This window comes from Miscanthus floridulus, chromosome 19 (genome assembly GCF_019320115.1).
Source record: "Miscanthus floridulus cultivar M001 chromosome 19, ASM1932011v1, whole genome shotgun sequence".
Lineage (NCBI taxonomy): Eukaryota > Viridiplantae > Streptophyta > Magnoliopsida > Poales > Poaceae > Miscanthus > Miscanthus floridulus.
In genome coordinates this window covers 101,632,939-101,638,938 of record NC_089598.1, presented here as the reverse complement: position 1 = coordinate 101,638,938, position 6,000 = coordinate 101,632,939, and the positions used below count along the sequence as shown (strand labels likewise).

General features: G+C 48.5%; 1 long non-coding RNA gene across 1 annotated transcript; it reads left to right on the top strand.

The window, feature by feature from the left end:
* The first annotated feature begins 931 nt into the window (after nucleotides 1–931).
* Nucleotides 932–1,776, top strand: LOC136527249 (uncharacterized). Its single transcript, XR_010776732.1, has 4 exons — nucleotides 932–953; nucleotides 1,037–1,070; nucleotides 1,175–1,230; nucleotides 1,596–1,776. It is a non-coding gene; the product is annotated as an uncharacterized lncRNA (long non-coding RNA).
* The last annotated feature ends 4,224 nt before the right edge of the window (nucleotides 1,777–6,000 follow it).

Below are 6,000 nucleotides of genomic sequence, written 5' to 3'. Positions count from 1 at the left end.
GCGAATGGTCACAGGCTCACGGCTCGCGCAGCAGCCTACCGTGCACGCATTCTGCGCTGCTAATCCATTGCGCCGCCTTGCCAATTGCCATAACCCGGCCGGAGCACTGGAGCAGGGCGCGAGGCCAACCAGCAGTGGTGCTAGGCCCAACGTGGTCGTGCTGTGCCAACGCTTGGCGCGGAGGAGGCTGAGGCATCATTGATCGTGGAGAGAACAACGTCAACGAAGAACCCACCATTGGTTGCAACAAGAGAGATGGATCGCAAGTTATTGCTGTGGGGGCGATGGGGAATCGAGAGCCGGCGTCGGGTGGTTAGGCTGACGCTGATCTCGCGTGGATTGCGGGCGTGGCGGGTACAGGCCGGGGGTGTGTAAAGAAAACGCCGGTGAAAAAAGATCCACTCGGAGTCGTCCGCAAGAGAGGCTGCGGAGAGGTGGGCGCCGACGCGTCGTCGCTCCTCGCGTCTGCAGCAGCGGCGGGGCCAAACGGGACTACGAAGGGCGTGGTTGGTTGCCCACATAAGGGCAAACCAGGCTTTCGGGATGTAGCCTGTTCATGTTTGGTTCTCTGGCCACCCTCCCGAGCCAGGTTCTACTCGTGCAAAAGTCCCCTCCTGGCATGGCTCACGAGGAACGCCTAAATCGGCCGTTTTTCTTCAGCCTGGCTCGCTCCGTCCTCCCGCGAGCTCGCGCGCCTGGCGATTCCGTACGCGGGGAGATGGCGCGAAGATCCTAGGGTTACCTCCCCCGTTCCCGCCATTCACTGCCTCTATATCTTCCGTCCCGCCGCCTCCCTCTCTTCTTCTTCTTGTCGCTCCCCGTCTGCGCCGCCGGTAAGCTCCACCTCCTCTTCCTCCTCCCCCCGGTGTTCTTGATGGATTCGTGGCCTCCTAATGCCTACCCTCTCTCTCGATTTGTTGCAGATGCCGTGGATTTGCGTCCTCTCGAAGCAAGTGAGTTTTTTCCCTTCTCTTTCTCCATTTTTTCTGTGCGATTTGAAACCCTTGGTCACCATTGATTGTTGATCTCGCTGCAGGCACACCAGATCTGATTTCTTGGCTGTTATTGCGGTATGGATCCTTGTTCTTAGATCTCATTTTTTTTCTTGTTTTTTTCAAGTAAAAATCCTATTTTCTGTATGCTAATCCTCTTTTCTTCGCTTGTGTGCTTGTAGATCTGAGCTCTCTCACCTGCTGGGTTGGGCTTTTGCTGGTGCTGCTGCTTGTTGACGTGGGTATTTTGTATTTCTATTCCCCCTCTCGCCTCCCCCTAATCTGTACCGTGCGATAGTGAGTCCTGCGTTCTTGGATTTGGATGCATGTCCTACTTTGTGAGATTATGAGCAAGTATATGAAGTTGCCATTTTGTCTGAGCTATTGTCCAAGTCTGTGATGATTCCTTTTGTCCTGAGCTATTGCCTTAGTCTATGATGATGCCTTTTTCTGAGCTATTGCCCTAGTCTGTGATGATGAAAGTCTTATTTTTAGCATGTTCTAGTATATGATGAATCCTTTTTTTGAGCTTTTGTCCAAGTCCATGATGATGACATTGTCATTCTGAGCATTTGTCCTTAAATTCCATTCATTTTTTTCTAGATGGACTTGGAAGAGAAGAGACACATTCTTTTTGCTCGTGCTGCTTGCTACACTTAGAATGCTTCAGAGTCAGCGGCCTCAGATCAGTTATGGTCCAATGAGCATTAGGGATGAGGAGCGCCAAAGGAACTTGAACTTAATTTACAACTACAATGATATAGAGTGTGTGAACATGCTTAGAATGAGAAGTGCACCCTTTTTCCTGTGATTCTTCACTTGATCTGAGACTTTGGGCAATAGCAATGATGTTTTTTTCTGTGATTCTTCACTTGATCTGAGACTTTAGGCAATAGCAATGATGTTTTTTTCTGTGATACTACACTTGATCTGAGACTTTAGGCATGTGCAATGATGATAAATTTTCTGTGATACTACATTTATAATGAGGCTTTGGGCATGTGCAATGATGATAAATTTTCTGTGATACTACACTTATGCTGAGGCTTTGGACATGTATCCCGGGAGCCTGGTTTGCCCTTATGCAATGGTGGTGGCCTGTCCCTGTGCAGTGGTGGCATCTTTTGTGCATACCTAACTACAGCTGGTGGATGTGTAGTGGGTTGACCTTCTCTTTTGTGCAGTTGATCTGATCCTGCATAGCATACTTACTAACACTAACATATAGTTAGTGTCTTAGATAACCCTGCACCTACAACCTAGATCAACCTAGTGGTGGCAATCTGACCATGAGTCCATTGCCAATGATGTGAACCTTGTGGTTCTGAACTTGATATGGGCACCAGCCTATGCCTGTGATTTGCACAATTTTATTCTGAGCACTTGCCTTATTGCCTGTGATGTTTGTTTTCTTATATCTGAACACATGTCCATTGCCTATGATGCTTTATGACTGAACTGAGCACTTGTCTATTGCCTATGATGTTTTTGGATTGATCTGAGCACATGTTCATTGCCTGTGATGTTTTTTGATTGATCTGAGCACATGCCCATTGCCTGTGATGTTATTTTGATTAATCTGAGCATATGTCCATTGCCTGTGATGTTTTTTTGATTGATCTGAGAACATGTTCAGCTATGGCTTGGTATGTTGTTCATGTTGGGAAGGAGCCTGGGGTCTACTCCAGCTGGGCCGAAGCACATGCTCAAGTAGTTGGTTTCAAGGGAAACTGCTACAAAAAATACGAAACAAGAAATGAAGCTTTGCTAACTTTCTATGGTGATCAACCTGAAAATCCACCTCCTCTCCAACCTGGCAGTGCACCTCTACTAGAAAATGATGGAAATGACAACTTTCGCTTGTGCCACAGTTCATTTATACTTGTAATAGCAGTAGTTATTGCCTTGCTAGTAGGTTTTTTCATTTGGAAATTGATGTAATATCTGATGTCAACTAGTGAGTGGTAATGTTACCACTACATGCAAGAGGTGACTAGAACTTGTTGTATGCAGCCAACCAAACAATGATCCATGCATGGGCTTTTTAAATCTGCAAACACATGCATGCAACCAAACACTGTCTCAGCCCAGCCTGGTTTCACAGATGCATGCAACCAAACAACCCTTGTTGCATGCATCTGGCCTAGGCAAATGCAGCCTGGCTGCCTGGAGCTGGCCTGGCTGGGCTGGGAAGGGTACCAAACACGCCCGAAGTGGAGGAGGCGGCGCGTCCTCGCTCCCCAGACCCGTGGCGGCTGCGGTGAACGGAAGGGCGAGGGAGCAGGCGAGCAGGAGGAGAGGCGGGCGACGGCGCGTACGTGCAGCAAGGACTTCGCCGAGGTTTGCTTCAAAGAATTCGGTGACCTCGTCAAAGTCCTGGACCACGGTCAACGAGCCGTGGACGTACTCGTCGCAGGGCTACGCCGTCGGCAAGTTCGTGCCGGGCCGGTCCTCGTCGTACGTCTCCAAGAACTGCTTCCCCGGCGACTCCGCCCGCGAGCCCTACATCGTGACGCACAACATCATCCTCGCCCACGCGGAGGCCGTGGCGCTGTATGGCGCGTCATCGCTCCTGGCCTCCGCAGCGGCGGCGGGGCGGCACGGGAGGGCGATGGAGCGGTGGTTGGGTGCGACGGGAGGCACTGCTGGATTCAGGTTCCTTGTCGAGTGCCTGAGACACTCGGCAAAGGTCAAATTGCACTCGGTAAAGCCTTTGTCGAGTGCGGCACTCGGCAAAGAACACACGGTAAAAATTTGATCAGCAAAGCCCTCTTTGCCGAGTGCAAAGAAAAGCGACCGTCACGGCGCCGGTCCCGTTTACGGTCAATTTGCCGAGTGCCAACCCTGCAAGCACTCGACAAAGATTTTTTATTTTTTTTAAAAAAAATTCTTTGCCGAGTGCCAACCCGTAAGGCACTCGGCAAATATTTTTTATTTTTTTTAAAAAAAATTCTTTGTCGAGTGCCAACCCGGAAGGCACTCGGCAAAGAGCTTTAATTTTTTTTGAAAAATTTCTTTGCCGAGTGCCAACCCTGCAGGCACTCGGCAAAGTGTTTTTATTTTTTTAAAAAAAATTTCTTTGCTGAGTGCCAGTCATAGGGCACTCGGCAAATATTTTTTTTTTTTGAAAATTTCTTTGCCGAGTGTCAACCCGGAAGGCACTCGGCAAAGATTTTTTGTTTTTTTTAAAAAAATTTCTTTGCCGAGTGCCCTATGGACCGAGTGCCCTATGGATGGCACTCGGCAAAGTTTTGAATTTTTTTAAAAAAAAATTCTTTACCGAGTGCCCTATGGCCGGCACTCGGTAAAGTTTGAATTTTTTTTTAAAAAAAATTCTTTGCCGAGTGTTATGGTCACAGCACTCGGCAAAGCTGGAAAATCTGTTTTCTGGTCGCCCATTTTTCTAGCTTTACCGAGTGCTGTGACCATTGTACTCGGCAAAGGGGTCCTTTGCCGAGTGCAACACTCGGTAAAGTGATCCAAAACGGTAAATTTTAATTTTTTTTACATTACATCATGACAAATATTATACAAACATATATCACATATATATCTCATCCATCACATATATATCTCATCCATTCACACATCCATCCGCCCATATCACATCTATCACAATATATATCACATATATAATAATAAGTGCTCAAGTCCATCCAAATAAATCTATAAGTCCATCAAAGTCCACAAGTACATCACAAGTCCATCACCAAGTGAACAATAAATGTAAAAAATACAACATGCACTCATCTCGGCCACTGCGACTATGGTGAAGGCCCAGATGCATCATTCGGAGGTGCATGAGCTGGATTATTCGAACCACCGTCAGATGGAGACTACACAAAGGAGAAAAGATTGCATGTGAGATAATATTATTTTGATAGCTAATCTAGGACGATAGAGGCCATACAAGCAAAGCACAAGCGAAAGTAAAAAACTTTGATACTCACATGAGTAGCTGCAGCTGCAGGACGCGGAGACGAAGGTGGAACCAACAGCCCAGGTGGCAGAGACAAGCCCATATGTTGCCCAAGCCCTTATAGGAACTCCGTAATGTTCATCAGCCTCTGCGCCTGGGCCTGCCGCTCGGCCTCCAGCTAGGCCCCCAGCTCCTAACATTCCTTCATTTCTTGTTCCAGCCGAACCTGCAATATTTCACTCCAATGTTTCAGTAATGCAAAGCTAATTAAGGTATGTAAAGATCAATGTATGACGAGTAAAACAGGAATAACCTCGAGTGCGTCGACACGGTGCTGTGCAACGATCGGCCGTGTGCGAATGGCCGGGCTCTCGCTCGTGCTCCGTGCTCGGATCTAGGAGAAAGAGGGAGTAGAGGCCATGTCGATGACGCCGTCGCCAAGCCAGAACCGCCCATGCTTCTTGCCTTGCCCCGCCCTCATGACGGCCTCTCCATCGAAGTCCTGGGTGCTCGGATCGTGGTCTGACCCATGGAGCGACCTCGCCACCTCAGTGTACTCACTGATGCGGGAGTAGACGCTCAGGTTCGTGTATGCCTCGGGCGGGTCCTCCAGGTTGAAGGAGACGTCGGACGTCGCCTTGTCCTTGTGGGCCATACACCATGCCTGGAAGTCCGAGCAAGCTTGACCACTATGTGACGCCGACTGCGAGAAAGACAGCACGATGATTACAAATCAGGCAGAACCGAGCATCACAATAGATAAATGAATTCGCGTACCCATGCTTGTTTGTATCCGGTGAGGCTGCTGCTGCCTTGATGGTGTGCTGGACCTTGCATCTGCAAACGACGGTCTCGGGCATCCCTGTGCATCTTGAGGTATTCCTTCGTGAGCCACCTCTCCACCATCATCGCCCAGCACTCGGGATATGCTTGGCACCACCAGGGAATAATCTACACATCATCAAGTATTGGACATATAAGAAGATCAAATTAAACCAACTTAATCTCAATATTGATGTTATTCATTTACCTCAAGGTACTGCTCTCGGGTCAGCTGCATCTCTCTTGCGTCTTTCTTGGTTTTCCTCT